This window comes from Ranitomeya imitator, chromosome 2 (genome assembly GCF_032444005.1).
Source record: "Ranitomeya imitator isolate aRanImi1 chromosome 2, aRanImi1.pri, whole genome shotgun sequence".
NCBI classification, from domain to species: Eukaryota; Metazoa; Chordata; class Amphibia; order Anura; family Dendrobatidae; genus Ranitomeya; species Ranitomeya imitator.
The window spans coordinates 502,194,750-502,210,374 of record NC_091283.1 but is presented as its reverse complement, the minus strand read 5'-3'; the positions used below and the strand labels follow the sequence as shown (position 1 = coordinate 502,210,374).

Below are 15,625 nucleotides of genomic sequence, written 5' to 3'. Positions count from 1 at the left end.
CTCCACAGATGTGTGTTATATATTCTTTAGAAAGTTACTTGGTAGCTTTGCTGACGTATTGTATAGTGTAGATATTCTTACACATGCTCCTAATATCTGTAACGAAATCATTAATGTGGACAGAAATGCCACGACATCGTGAGAGGGCTGGTTCGTAACATTGCGTTATTGGAAATCTTTCCTATCTTGGTGGCGGTTCATTTGTGGAAGCATGAATTCCATAACAGGCGCATTCGTTTTAACTGTGATTATATGGGGGTGGTGTGTGCAGTTAATGGACTCACAGCGTCGTCACCGCCCGTGTTGCGGGTTCTCCGACGATTGGTTCTATCCTGTCTGGAGTTGAATTCACAGGTTACGGCGACTCATGTGCCTGGGGTGCGTAATTCAATAGCTGACTCTCTTTCTCGTTTCCAGTTTGAGCGTTTTCGGTCCTTGGCTCCGGAAGCAGAGACCGTCGGTTTGGATTGCCCTGTGGACCTTTGGCTTGTGGCATCCGGGACGCCGAAGATTTGATAAAGTCGTTGTTGGCTCCTAAAACATGGGAGGCTTATCAGGCCGTTTGGTTGTCTTGGGAAGGGGTGTTGGCATGTTGCTCGGGTGTAGGTGATTCCGATGAACAGCTGGGTGTTTTGTTGTCCTGGCTGAGTCGTGGGTTTTTGAAAGGTTGGTCATGAACGAAGGTATCGCGCTTGCTGGCTGCTCTGGCGTTTGGTTTTAAGTTGAGGGGGCAGCGTGATTTGTCCAAAGTGTTTTTGATGAGGCAGGCGGAAAAAGGCTTCCGTAGACAATATGGTAGGTTGGATTCACGGCGTCCCGTGTCTTTTGTGATGTTGGAGTGGTTGGGTGAGGTGTTGAGGGCTTGTTGTGGGTCGGTTTTTGAGCATTGTCTGTTCAGTTTGGCTTTTTCTTTTGCATTTTTTGGTGCAATGAGAATCGGTGAGCTGGTGTCCCGTAACAGGAAAGTGACGGGGGGGAATTTTGGCGCGGGATGCACTCTTGTCCGAAGGGCGTGTTGAGTTTTGGTTGCGTCTACTCTTCATTTCGGATTGGGGCGGCAACGGATGCGGCCGCTGGAGGTTTGGATTCTGAGGTTATCAAGCGTATTGGCAGATGGAAGTCGAATAGATACCGCAGTTATGTTAGGTGTTAAGTGGGGTGTGATCGGGTCATCTGGCGATGTCGTTTGTTCTGGTTAATTTTAGGTTTTCGCTGTGGGATTTGAATGATTGTGTTTGTATTTTTCAGGTTCCTTGCCGCTTTTAGTGTGGATTTTCATCCATTCCTATGTACACTGGGGAGCCCTGCGAGCTGATGTACGGTCGGAGGGTAGACAACTTGGTTTCGATCAGTCAGTGGCGGTGGTCCGGTGGATTGGCTTTAGGGGCATGGCCTGGAACAGGTTATTGAAGGAAATTCATGCTGCGGTAATTTTGGATAAGTCGCCAGATATTTTGGTGTTACATGTGGGAGGTAATGATTTGGGGATGCGCCTCTTTAGAGAATTAATTAAGGGTATAAAGCAGGACTTGTTGCGGTTGTGGCTTTTATATCCTGGATTATCGGTGGTTTGGTCAGAGATTGTACCACAAAAATGTTGGAGGAATATGCGGTCTTTGGATAAAATCAACAAGGCCAGGATAAAAGTTAACAGAGCCGTGTCTGCTTTTCTGGCCAGGAATGGTGGTGTTGCCGTGAGGCATTTTGAATTGGAGAAGGGGGATGGGGCATTTTGGCTGGCATACGGGGTGCATTTGAATGCGGTTGGGATTGATTTTTGGGTGCTTGGTCTGCAGGAAGGTGTGGAGAAGGCAATAGTGTTTCGTTGTGGTAGGGTCTCGGATTTTTGCGGTATTCAAAGTCCATCGTTGTGGTGGCTGGGTGGAGTCCTTGGAGTTGGTGGAAATTTGGTTGGGGATCCATTGGCTTATGGCTCCTCTGTATTTAGTGGCAAACTTGTTTTGGATCTGGTGACTTGGGGGGAGGTTCCGGCAGGGGTGGTCGGTTCCCCGGGAATTTTAGCGTGAACAGTGAACCCGCTGGGGTTTTTGGTGCTCCCGAGCCAGATGGTAACGGCTGGGAGTAATTTTGGTTTTGATAATGTTCACGCTATGCTGTGTTTTGATCACCAGATTCCTGGGAGCTTCAAGGACTCCTCCTAGTTTAAAGTTATTGGATGTATATTTCATCTATGTTTTGTTTATGTTAAATAAAAGGCTGCTGTGGCCGATATTATTCCAAAGAATTTGTTGTACGTAGTTTTTATTTAAGGTCAGGGGCATGCGGCATGGGGAATGTCATCAGGGGTGGGGGTTGGTTAGGTTCTCTTACCCCAACTGCTCGACATTACCAAGGTCAAGTAATGGCCGGAGCTGAGCCGCCCCTCTCCCCGCAGCGTAAGGGTAGGACATCATGACCAATGGATGGAGGGAGGGGTTAGGGTTAATAGGAGGGGGCTTAAGGGGAATTAAGAAAGTTAACTGGTGGTGGGGGTGTGGCCTGGTCTGTTCCCGCTCTCTGAGTAACGGGTGTCCCGCCCTCCCACCTTAATTGTTTGCGGTTTTTAAGGTGGTGGCGTTTTGGTCTTGATGGTGTTTTTATGTAATCAAGGGTCATTGTGGCCGTGGTGGCTGGGTGGAGTCCTTGGAGTTGGTGGAAATTGGGATGGGGGATCCATTGGCTTATGGCTCCTCTGTATTAAGTGGTAAACTTGTTTTGGATCTGGTGACTTGGGGGGAGGTTCCGGCAGGGGTGGTCGGTTCCCCGGGAATTTTAGCGTGAACAGTGAACCCGCTGGGGTTTTTGGTGCTCCCGAGCCAGGTGGTAACGGCTGGGAGTAATTTTGGTTTTGATAACGTTCACGCTATGCTGTGTTTTGATCACCAGATTCCTGGGAGCTCCAAGGACTCCTCCTAGTTTAAAGTTATTGGATGCATATTTCATCTATGTTTTGTTTATGTTAAATAAAAGGCTGCTGTGGCCGGTATTATTCCAAAGAATTTGTTGTACGTAGTTTTTATTTAACGTCAGGGGCATGCGGCATGGGGAATGTCATCGGGGTGGGGGTTGGTTAGGTTCTCTTACCCCAACTGCTCGACATTACCAGGGTCATGAGTGTCATAGACGTGCATTGAGAAAATATAATAAGTGACCTTCGCTCTACACAAAAGATATCACGTGATCTGGAAGCATACCTTTGAGGTCACATGACAATAGAGAAGACCGAAGCAACGCTGAAAATTACAGAAGACAACGACCGATTAATGATAACTAAACTCACTAATTTTGAGTTCACTGGATGATCATCTAATGTGAGGGGAGAACACCGACTATTTACTGAAATATTTGGGAATTGACCATGTCTTATCCTTTCATTCCTACTGGAGAAAACCCACTGTGACTTCTGTCTGGCAGCTTCATACTCCATTTTCCCCATGGAAAACATTGGTCGGAATAGCGGTTGGTCGAACAAGCACTATCTAAATTATATGGGTGCAGTATGTTTACAGGTACCATATAGTCACTGGCGGACACAGTCTGAAAAGGGCCCCTGTGCAAGAACAATATTATGGGCCCTTTGCAGCCTGAGAACTCCTAAAAATGCAAAATTGCACTTGCTTTGGAGCGAGAAATGGGCCCCCTTACTTCTTGGGCCCCTGTGCGGCCGCACAGGTTGCACCAATGGTATGTCCGCCCCTGCATATAGTGTTATATCAGTTTTTGCTGTATTTGCATTTCCTTAGATATGGTATATGCATAAATACTATATAGATAGCTTAAAAACACAAAAACACTTCACACACTCAAATCATACTTGAACATAAAATATTAGCTCAGTTGACGACTTGTAGATGAATTCCCTTTAGAAAATATTTGCTCAATCATTAATCTACCATCATGCTGGAAGTCTCCTTGATAATTTGTCTCCAAACAGATCTCTGTAATGTACAGAAGCTATTACTCACTTCTCTAAAAAAAAAAAAGAATAAAAAACTAAAAATCACAAATAACTATACTAAGCCTATTTTGAGCAAATTGTATATAGCCAGTTCAGATGGGGTGTATTCAAATTCACGGAAGTCCATAATGTAATATGATGTGGAGGACAGCATGGAGACCAACGCAACCATTACACAACACCTACAGCAGGAGCTGATAGACTGCAGGCCCGCTCTTTATGTAGTTTCCAAATTATATGGCCCATACGGTGCGATGTGTGCATTGGAAGATGGAGGCCAGTAGAAGTAATGGTATATACTTTATAGAAGAATGGGGTCCTCCTTTTAGTATTGGTCAGCTTCTCTGTGAGGGATATTTTATCAAAGAGCTAGTTCGGGAAGACGGGCCTGCTGGTTTTTATTGGCAATCCTCTATATGTGACAGAGGATCTTTAATGCCCCATCAGCCACTAGGGCCTAAATATGATCGCTACTTCTCCTATATCCTGCTTGCATTTTACTGGCGATCCTCTACAGTATATGTGGCAGAAGGTCCTTTATGCCCCATCAGGTACTAGGGCCTAAATAGGACCTCTATGCCTATATCTCTTATATCCATGCTTTCTTTTTTACTGGCGATCCTCTATATGTGACAGAGGGTCTTTAATGCCCCATCAGCCACTAAGGCCTAAATAGGACCTCTACGTCTATATCTACTATATCGATGCCTGCTTTTTACTGGCGGTCCTCCATATGTGGCAGAGGGTCCTTCATGTCCCATCAGGCACTAAGGCCTAGCCTAGTGCTCTATCTCCTATTTCCATACCCCTAGCTGGGTCCCACCTGTTCCATAAAGTAGCCAGAAGTTCTTCTCTATGGTAGCGTTTCTCCTTATGGAGAGTGACATACCAGCTGGCTTGTCAAGGTAAGGAGGCTTATTCGCCGTGCAATGCTCTTCTAGGAAATGAAATATGCAAATTGCCTCTTCTGAGAAAAAGTGGACTTGAACTCTATAGCGCCACCTGTTGGAAGTAGAGATCCTACAAGTCACAATCAACCCTATAACGAGTCTTGCAATATGACTTGAGATAAGAGCCAAATCAGTATCTCAATTCGCAGACACGGTGTTTCGGGCTGTTGACCCTCGTCAGGTGGCGCTGTAGAGTTTAAGTCCTCTTTTTCTCCGAAGAGGCCATTTGAATATTGTCTATGGTAAGCATACCCTTACCAATGTGCAGAATCATCTCTACTTCATCTCCTATCTTTGCTGTCACATTGAACCAGATGTCTTCTCATTCAGCTCTGCTTGTGACCTTAGGTGTCCACTACTAGATCCATTACGGTTCAGGGCAAAGACAGAGGAGGTGTTGCAGTACCTTGGTTGGGTCTTCTGGACCTGGAGTCCCTCCTCAGTATAATCCTGCATCGTTCTTATGTTACGGAGCTGGCCACACAGTCTGTGTGAGGGTAAACACAGCGTTATGATGTAAGCAAACACGTGAACTTCAGTTCCTTCATACGTTCTGTTTGTTTTGGGAGGAACCAGTCACTGTTTTTAATCTTCCAAACAGCAGTTATATTATTATGTACTCAGCGCCACACAATACACCTTCTAGTTAAAGGAAAAGCATCGCCTTTTAATTGTAATATTTTACCAGATACGGACATAGGTTCTTGTTCTTCAATATGTATATCATTTCTTATTATCAATCGGTGAGTATCTGAATCATAGCAAATAATACACTGGGATATTTTGTTACTTTTAGGCATGTTCTATGTCCTGTGCAGAGGTCACAGTGCAGAGAGGGGTAGAAGGTGAGTTGTGATCATCATGTACTATGCAAGGTGGATGCTATGTTTGCCATATACAGTATAAGTGATATCTATCATTGCAATCCTGTCTATGATAATGACATACACATGGATACACATGATGAGAGCATTATACTGCCTCTGTACAAATCCCTAGTTAGACCGCACATGGAGTACTGTGTCCAGTTTTGGGCACCGGTGCTCAGGAAGGATATAATGGAACTAGAGAGAGTACAAAGGAGGGCAACAAAATTAATAAAGGGGATGGGAGAACTACAATACCCAGATAGATTAGCGAAATTAGGATTATTTAGTCTAGAAAAAAGACGACTGAGGGGCGATCTAATAACCATGTATAAGTATATAAGGGGACAATACAAATATCTCGCTGAGGATCTGTTTATACCAAGGAAGGTGACGGGCACAAGGGGGCATTCTTTGCGTCTGGAGGAGAGAAGGTTTTTCCACCAACATATAAGAGGATTCTTTACTGTTAGGGCAGTGAGAATCTGGAATTGCTTGCCTGAGGAGGTGGTGATGGCGAACTCAGTCGAGGGGTTCAAGAGAGGCCTGGATGTCTTCCTGGAGCAGAACAATATTGTATCATACAATTATTAGGTTCTGTAGAAGGACGTAGATCTGGGTATTTATTATGATGGAATATAGGCTGAACTGGATGGACAAATGTCTTTTTTCGGCCTTACTAACTATGTTACTATGTTACTATGTTACATGACAGCTAAAAAGTGGTCTCTACTGATGAGTCTTAGGATAAGTTCACATGTTCAGTAATTATCCGTTTGAAACATCATGGATCTAAAAGCTATTTAAGCAGGACAAAAAAGTTGTGCAGACAAATTTTTACTCCAGCTATAAAAAATATATATTGTTTTAACATTGTAGTGTATACAAAATGGAATAAATATCCATCCATTTTTCTTCTATTTGAACCGCATCCATTTTTTTTTCTTATCGGATCCATTTCAAATAGTTGATTACTGGACATGGGAACTTAGCCCTCGTTGTCAAAATATAAAATGATGGATTTTGTAATAGATAAAGACGTGGAAAATAAACAATCACCTAAATTCTTTAAAAGACATGTTGAGCATAACTTAATTTGAACAATAAGTCATTTTCTGATGACAGGAATGTGTAATAATAAAATGACCTATTGTTTAAATCAGAGAAATCTTGCAATTTGGGGATTTTTTAGGTTCTATCTTGCTGTCGTATAACGAAACAACACATGTAAATTAGACGCAATAAACGGAGTCTGTTCCCTATCTTTTGTATTGATGTTTCTAATGAGCATGTGCAAAGATCATTATGAAGGGAGAGGGAGCAGGGTCAGCTGTGACGTCCCCTATTGTGATGGGTAGATCCTGGGTTATCAGCTGTGCTTAGGGTTTACCTGTCATTGTAATCCTCCCTCTGCTGATAAGGAGCCTGCTGAAAACGCTTCCTGAAAATCCACGAAGTATGAGTCTAAAAAAGCCCCTGTAGCCAATTTGAAAATTGCAAGATTTCGAATTTTGTTTTTTAGTACAGGTAGTGTTCGGGAAAAAATGTGCCAATAATTAAAAAATAAATAAATTTAACACAAAGACCTTATTTAGTCAATAGGTGATTTTTTTGTTTCACTTAAAATTTTACCACTGAGGCTACTTTCACACTAGCGTTAACTGCAATCCGTCACAATGCGTCGTTTTGCAGAAAAAACTCATCCTGCAAAAGTACTTGCAGGATGCGTTTTTTCCCCATAGACTTGTATTGACGACGCATTGCGACGGATTGCCACACGTCGCATCCATCGTGCGACGGATGCGTCGTGCTTTGGCGGACCGTCGGGAGCAAAAAACGCTACATGTAACGTTTTTTGCTCCTGACGGACCGCTTTTTCCGACCGCGCATGCGCGGCTGGAACTCCGCCCCCACCTCCCCGCACCTCACAATGGGGCAGCGGATGCGCCAGAGAAATGCATCCGCTGCCTCCATTGTGCAATGCGTTAAACGCTAGCGTCGGAATCTCTGCCCGACGCAATGCGACGGGGAGATTCCGACGCTAGTGTGAAAGTAGCCTTATTGTGACTACTCCTCTGGCCGAATGTGACTTTTGTTATAACATATGCAAAGTATGCAAGGCAAGAAATGCTCATGTGTCAAACAGTGTGCAATAGGAAATTGGTGCAAAATTAAGTTTATACAGATGGTGCTGGAACCATATATACCATATGTTTCAAATTAAGGCAGTCTAAGCCAAAAATTCCTAGACTGTCACATTATTTTGAAATACTGTTTGAATCATTCATGCCCATCATTAGGGCTCGCTCACACTAGCGTATAATTTGTACAAGATTTTTTTTTATCAGATAGCATTTGGACCAATATTATACTCTGGGACAGTGCAGACCTTTGATTTTTTTTCTCATGCCAATTCATCATGAGAAAACAATTACAGCATGCTATGAGTGGCTCTACAAATGGGACAACGTGTACCAGTACAAGTCAATGGGTGTGTGTAAAACATCAGACTGCACTCAGATGCCATTCGAGTGCAGTCCGATGTATGCTTACAGAGACAATGGAGAAGATGGAGAAATTAAGTTCTCCATCTTCTACTCACCTGTGCTGCAGTTCATCCGAGGGAATTGGATCACAGTAAGATGACGCTTGGATCAAACTCTGACAGAGTTTGATCTGAGTGTCATTAGCATAATCGGCCCGATTCGCTCACTTGAGAGAATCTACACTAGTGTGAACGTTTCCTTACATTAGATCTTGCCAATGCAGAACTTTCAATTGATGCTGTCCCTTATGCTGTACCTGAAAAGTGACCAAATGACAAAGATATACAGACACATACAGTCCAGACCAAAAGTTTGGACACACCTTCTCATTTAAAGATTTTTCTGTATTTTCATGATTATGCAAATTGTACATTCACACTGAAGGCATCAAAACTATGAATTAACACATGTGGTATTATATACTTAACAAAAAAGTGTGAAACAACTGAAAATATGTCTTATATTCTAGGTTCTTCAAAGTAGCCACCTTTTGCTTTGATGACTGCTTTGCACACTCTTGGCATTCTCTTGATGAGCTTCAAGAGCTAGTCACCGGGAATGGTTTTCACTTCACAGGTGTGCCCTGTCAGGTTTAATAAGTGGGATTTCTTGCCTTATAAATGGGGTTGGGACCATCAGTTGTGTTGTGCAGAAGTCTGGTGGATCCATTGCCAAGTCAATATGCTAAGGACTGAAGATGCATTCTGTTCAGTCGCCTTCTCGTAGCTTCAGGAACCAAGTGTGGGATTAGGGGTACAAGCCCTGATGTTACAGGCTGCGAAGGCCTGTGTGGCTTCTTAGGTCACACACGGTTACGGACAGCCCTGGTGTCATCTCATTATGTCAGCTACATACTCCTGAAATATTGTTCTTCTGTACTCGCTCAAGCAAGACAAATTAATGAAGAGGCGTGCATATGTTAATATACATATTTTAAAATGTCCCCAGGTTGTGACATTGATTTACAACCTCACAATGTAAACTATAGTATTGCCACTAGCAGTTACACTTAATGGTGTGCCCCAGTGTAGATCACTGAAACGCGTGGTGATTTTTCACAATATATCTCTTGTTGCAAAAATCACAACAGTAAAACAACCACTTATGCTTCAGTCACTTCGCAATATGACATCCACTTGTATAGTAAAAACATTTCCACACTGATACGGGCTCGGCTAGACATGTTCCACGTGTTGTGTACATATCGATCTGGTATAACCTGGCAGTATGGACGTCTGTTTATTTAGTGTCCTGCCCTTTTTAGTTCACCAACACTCAAGCGCAGCACTTTCCAAAACAATTGCACTTACTACTTACAGATCTTGTGAGAAGTGTCCTGGGATTGTTTCGTTGTCTACCTCAATGTCATCATGGTGCCTTCAAACAAGATAAGATCCAGCAAATCACTACAGAGATGAGCATATTCCTCGGAGACCTGCCACGCTCTACCTGAAGGAAAGTTTACTCTGATTGCTGCTTGTCAGAAATGTTCCTTTACCTGAGAATGTTGTTCGTCAAGTTTCCAACCAGTTCTAGATCCCCCTTCAGGTATTAGTAGATTGAGTACAACAGAACAGCAGTATACAGCATAGCCAATGTGCGCGGATGGATATATTTTATTCTGAGGAGTAGGTTCAATATCATGGACCTTGGTACACAGCTATATCTCGGAATATCAGAAATGGCTTTAGTGCCACTTCAATATGATGCCACGTTGTATGGGGTTAATACACAATATAATATTAATAAAACAGGAGTGCACAACCTGTAGCCCGGGGGCCACATGCGTCCCTCGATGACTTTCTGTGTGGGCCCCAAGTACATGGTCACAGACATGCCTGAACCTGACAGTGACTGGTGGCTGCGCATATGTATTTTCCATGTTAGGGAGTAGAGGAGTGTCAGGTAGCATCGTAGAGATGGGTATCTATTAATGGTGCACTATGTGGTCGTGTCGGTGACCGTGTCATCATCTCGGTAAGAAGTAGATGAAGTGGCCATACATGAGTGCTGCCATGATCATTGTAGTTTATGGAAGAAAGGAAACACTCAAGTATGTCAGTGTCTCACATAAACTGCAACGGAGAAAGCTGAATCCAAGGTCTCTTCATTTCAGGATTGTGAACAAGATAGAAGATGACCTCTACCTCCTGATAGGTGGATGTCATAAAAATATTATATATTTGTGTGTGATGTTTATGATGTTTTCTTGTAGCCAATGAGGTTGGCTAAATCTGCCAATGTGCCCCTGAATAAAGAATCCTTGCATATAGTAAGCCACCCACATAAAGTCCTTACACCACACAATTATTAGGTAAATAATCATCTATCACTGGGACTAGATTACAGAGGATGGGGAAACCCAGTTGCACCACACTGGCACATCCATTGTGGGCAGGAGTAGCATGGAAAAGCGGAAGAGCATGCCCTACATTGCAGCCTTCAAAGGGGTTGTTGCTCAGCTTTTCTTGAGCCCTTAAAGGGAAGGTGCCACCAGTTTTCTTGCATTTTGTTTTTTTGTGACATTACCGTATATACTCGAGTATAAGCCGAGATTTTCAGCCCAAATTTTTGGGCTGAAAGTGCCCCTCTCGGCTTATACTCGAGTCAATGTGGGTGGCAGGGTCGGCGGGTGAGGGGGTGAGGGCGCTGAGGTATACTTACCTAGTCCCAGTGATCCTCGCGCTGTCCCTGCCTTCCTCCCCGTCTTCTGTGCTGCAGCTTCTTCCTCTCTTCAGCGGTCACGTGGGACCGCTCATTAGAGATATGAATAAGCGGCTCCACCTCCCATAGGGGCGGAGCCGCCTATTCATTCCTCTAATCGGCGGTGCCGGTGACCGCTGACAGGAAGAGCTGTGGCACCGAAGACCAGGCAGAGGGACAGCGCGAGGATCGCCAGGACTAGGTGAGTATGTCATATTCACCTGTCCTCGTTCCAGCCGCCGGGCGTCGCTCCATCTTCCCGGCCGGCGCCTCCATCTTCCCGGCGTCTGCGCTCTGACTGTTCAGGCAGAGGGCGCGATGATGCATATAGTGTGCGCGGCGCCCTCTGCCTGATCAGTCAGAGCAGAGACGCCGGGAAGATGGAGGCGCCGGAACGAGACGCCGGGAGCTGCAATCAAGGGAGGTGAGTATGTGTTTTTTTTTTTTATTGCAGCAGCGGCGGCGGCGGCAGAGATTTCTATGGGGCACAATTAACGGTGCAGGGAGCAGAGCTGTGTATATATGTGGGACATGCAGGGAGCAGAGCTGTGTATATATGTGGGACATGCAGGGAGCAGAGCTGTGTATATATGTGGGACATGCAGGCGGCAGAGCTGTGTATATATGTGGGACATGCAGGGAGCAGAGCTGTGTATATATGTGGGACATGCAGGGAGCAGAGCTGTGTATATATGAGGGACATGCAGGCGGCAGAGCTGTGTATATATGTGAGACATGCAGGCGGCAGAGCTGTGTATATATGTGGGACATGCAGGGAGCATATGGCACCGTATATGGCACAGCAATGGGGCACAATGAACGGTGCAGAGCACCGTATATGGCACAGCAATGGGGCACAATGAACGGTGCAGAGCACCGTATATGGCACAGCAATGGGGCACAATGAACGGTGCAGAGCACCGTATATGGCACAGCAATGAGGCACAATGAACGGTGCAGAGCACCGTATATGGCACAGCAATGGGGCACAATGAACGGTGCAGAGCACCGTATATGGGCACAGCAATGGGGCACAATGAACGGTGCAGAGCACCGTATATGGCACAGCAATGGGGCACAATGAACGGTGCAGAGCACCGTATATGGCACAGCAATGGGGCACAATGAACGGTGCAGAGCACCGTATATGGCACAGCAATGGGGCACAATGAACGGTGCAGAGCACCGTATATGGCACAGCAATGGGGCACAATGAACGGTGCAGAGCACCGTATATGGCACAGCAATGGGGCACAATGAACGGTGCAGAGCACCGTATATGGCACAGCAATGGGGCACAATGAACGGTGCAGAGCACCGTATATGGCACAGCAATGGGGCACAATGAACGGTGCAGAGCACTATATGGGGCACAGCTATGGGGAAATAATGAACGGTGCAGAGCACTATATGGCACAGCTATGGGGAAATAATGATCTATTTTTATTTTTGAAATTCACCGGTAAATGCTGTATTTCCACCCTAGGCTTATACTCGAGTCAATAAGTTTTCCCAGTTTTTTGTGGCAAAATTAGGGGGGTCAGCTTATACTCGGGTCGGCTTATACTCGAGTATATACGGTAAGCTTAAAATAGTAATTAAAATGTATTAATGCAATGTTTGCACTGTTTGCAAACATTTCTATATGAAAAATATTATATATTTTTCTACAAATATACATATTTACCACTAGGGGGAGCATTTTCCGTTTTAGACCTCAAGCAGCTATAGTAAGATTTAGCAGCTCTGCCCCAGGGATATTAGACCACCCAAAAGGGGAGGGAAATGGTGATATCAGCAGTTACTGCCCCAATTTTGCTTCTAACAGTAAGAATGAAGAGCAGCATCACCACAGGGCAGCACCATTTTGTGTGTGACTGCCCTGTGATCTGCTATCACCAGCAGTTACTGCATCAGAGGCACAGCTTGTTTACAGAGGAGCAGAACACAGTGGGCTCAGCAGCATTTTTTGTGAATAACATTCTTGCCATTCCCCTTCCCCCACCTTAATCCCTGTCCTGTCAGCTGCCCTGCTCTCTCTCTCCAGGTGTCACCTCCCTCTCTGCAGGCTGTGAGTGCAGCTTACTGGAGATCACAGGGACTGTGTGTGAGGGGGAGGGGGAGACATGGCAGGAGAAACACACAGGGCAGCTTGTGAGGAGCAGAGGATGTGTGCCTGCTTGGAGTACAGAGGAGCAGTGAGGGCTTCTTCAGTCCTGTGATAGAGAGCACAGGGCTATAATAAAATGGCAGCTAGTCACACCTACAGCAGTGAGTTGTGCAGCCCACAGAGGCGTGCCCAGCTCACTGCTAATGCTGCTGCAAAGTTACAGATAGGGTCCATGCTGGTCTATTATCTCCTATGTCCATGGGGTGCCGTAATCTGACACTGATAGAGCCCCGCTACTGCTGCAAAACCAAGATGTCAGCCCCCAGTGCATTCTTTAAACTCATATAACACATGAAATCTGTTTCACATGCATTTCAAACTTGCTTATAGCAGCATGTTATGCTACATTACAGTGATTTATTAATGACCTACAAACGATGTACCTTCCCTTTAAAGATAACTTTGTCTAATTAGGCATGTGAATTATTTAGAAAGGTGGAAATTGTGAGAGGACAATAATGATAAGTGGAGTAATTAATGACATTTGAATGAACTATGGTAGGTGAGATGAAAGTAGAGATAACATTGATGATAACGTGACAACATGAAGCCCATTGTCCCTAAGCCACAGAATTGCGAGGCGCCATATTCTTCCCAGTTAGTGGATGCCAATTGCAATTACACAGGGAGGTATAGACATAATTATTGCACAATTATGTAAATCTCTAACGTACGCTTTAGAACATGCCTTTACTTGACCCTAAATATTTTTTTCTTGTATTTGTCGCTTGAATGTGAGGACTGCGGGGTCTTTTTCAGTTATACATTCAGAAGAGGACTGCAAAGCTTGACCTGTAATGATCCTCTGAGTTTTGAGAGTCTTACAAGTATGCAGCCTTCTGGGAGCTTATAGTTGGCAAAGCGTGAGTTGTGGATTACATATAGGTTCTCTCTGTATGACTCTGTGTCTAGAAATTCGAGCTTTGTCCTGTAATATTGCATGGCCGTGAACAATTAAAGGTAAAAGCTGTGTGACCCGATACAATCATTGTTTGGGTGGTTTTGTGTTTTTTAAGGCCCCTTCACATTAAGCGACGCTGCAGCGATACCGACAACGATCCGGATCGCTGCAGCGTCGCTGTTTGGTCGCTGGAGAGCTGTCACACAGACCGCTCTCCAGCGACCAACGATGCCGGTAACCAGGGTAAACATCGGGTAACTAAGCGCAGGGCCGCGCTTAGTAACCCGATGTTTACCCTGGTTACCATCCTAAAAGTAAAACAAACAGTACATACTTACCTAACGCTGTCTGTCCTCCAGCGCTGTGCTCTGCACTCCTCCTGTACTGTCTGTGTGAGCACAGCGGCCGGAAAGCAGAGCGGTGACGTCATCGCTCTGCTTTCCGGCTGACCGACGCTCACAGCCAGTACAGGAGGAGTGCAGAGCACAGCGCTGGATGACAGACAGCGGTAGGTAAGTATGTAGTGTTTGTTTTTTTTACTTTTAGGATGGTAACCAGGGTAAACATCGGGGTACTAAGCGCGGCCCTGCGCTTAGTTACCCGATGTTTACCCTGGTTACCAGTGAAGACATCGCTGGATCGGTGTCACACACGCCGATCCAGCGATGTCAGCAGGGAGTCTAGCGACGAAATAAAGTTCTGGACTTTCTTCAGCGACCAACGATCTCCCAGCAGGGGCCTGATCGTTGGTCGCTGTCACACATAACGATTTTATTAACGATATCGTTGCTACGTCACAAAAAGCAACGATATCGTTAACAATATCGTTATGTGTGAAGGTACCTTTAGCACAGCTTATTTTTTTTTTTTAAAGTTTTAGTATGTCATTCCTTTATATTTCCTGTAATTTTTATATACATCCCTGCTTTTCCAAGAAATGTTATGTATAAAGGCAACTATGTACCATAAGTAACCGTCAAACGACCATAGGAGTTTAGCAGCAGCTTTCAAGTTTTTTTATTTTATCTCCTGGAAAAAAAGGGATCAATTGGCAAAATATAGCATGCCAATCCTTCTCTTAACTTCATGTGCTGCAGGAGAGTCAGAAAATCTCCATAGACACGAGATAGTTGGTTGGCCCCACCAGAACTGGTAGATTTTGACCATTTTTTTCACTAATGTTTATGGGGTCCATTATGATGTTTTATTATTAGCTTCTCTCTGAACAAAAGTTGTTACCATAGAAGCAGACCCCACACCTGCAATTGGGTTCCTAATGAAAGGGGGCACAACCGAATATCTTATTTTGATAATTGAGGAGCCTTTTCACCACAGGTCCTATGACATTAAGAAACTAGGGTGGTGACAGCTGAACATGGCTTCTGAAAGTAGATATAGGCAGGTAAGTATCAATTCGTCTTGTCTCAGGTAAGGGATATCAATCAGAAAGGGTCAACATTTTATTTTTTAGTATGGGGGGCCCTTTCTTTGTATCTACTTTACTGTTATAATTTCTTTTTTTTTACCGGAT

At 44.6% G+C, this 15,625-nt stretch overlaps 1 protein-coding gene across 2 annotated transcripts in view; it reads right to left on the bottom strand.

Moving 5' to 3' along the window:
- Positions 1 to 9,792, bottom strand: part of KRT222 (keratin 222) — a 118,971-nt gene extending 109,179 nt beyond the window's left edge. The window contains exons 1-2 of one of the 2 annotated variants that reach the window (XM_069751594.1): positions 9,638 to 9,769; positions 5,315 to 5,395 (exon numbers count right to left, since the gene is read on the bottom strand). The gene's annotated coding sequence lies outside the window, so the exon portion shown is untranslated. Of the gene's footprint in view, positions 1 to 5,314; positions 5,396 to 9,637 lie in introns of both variants that reach the window. The other variant, XM_069751592.1, reaches the window with a different exon arrangement.
- Positions 9,793 to 15,625: the final 5,833 nt, after the last annotated feature.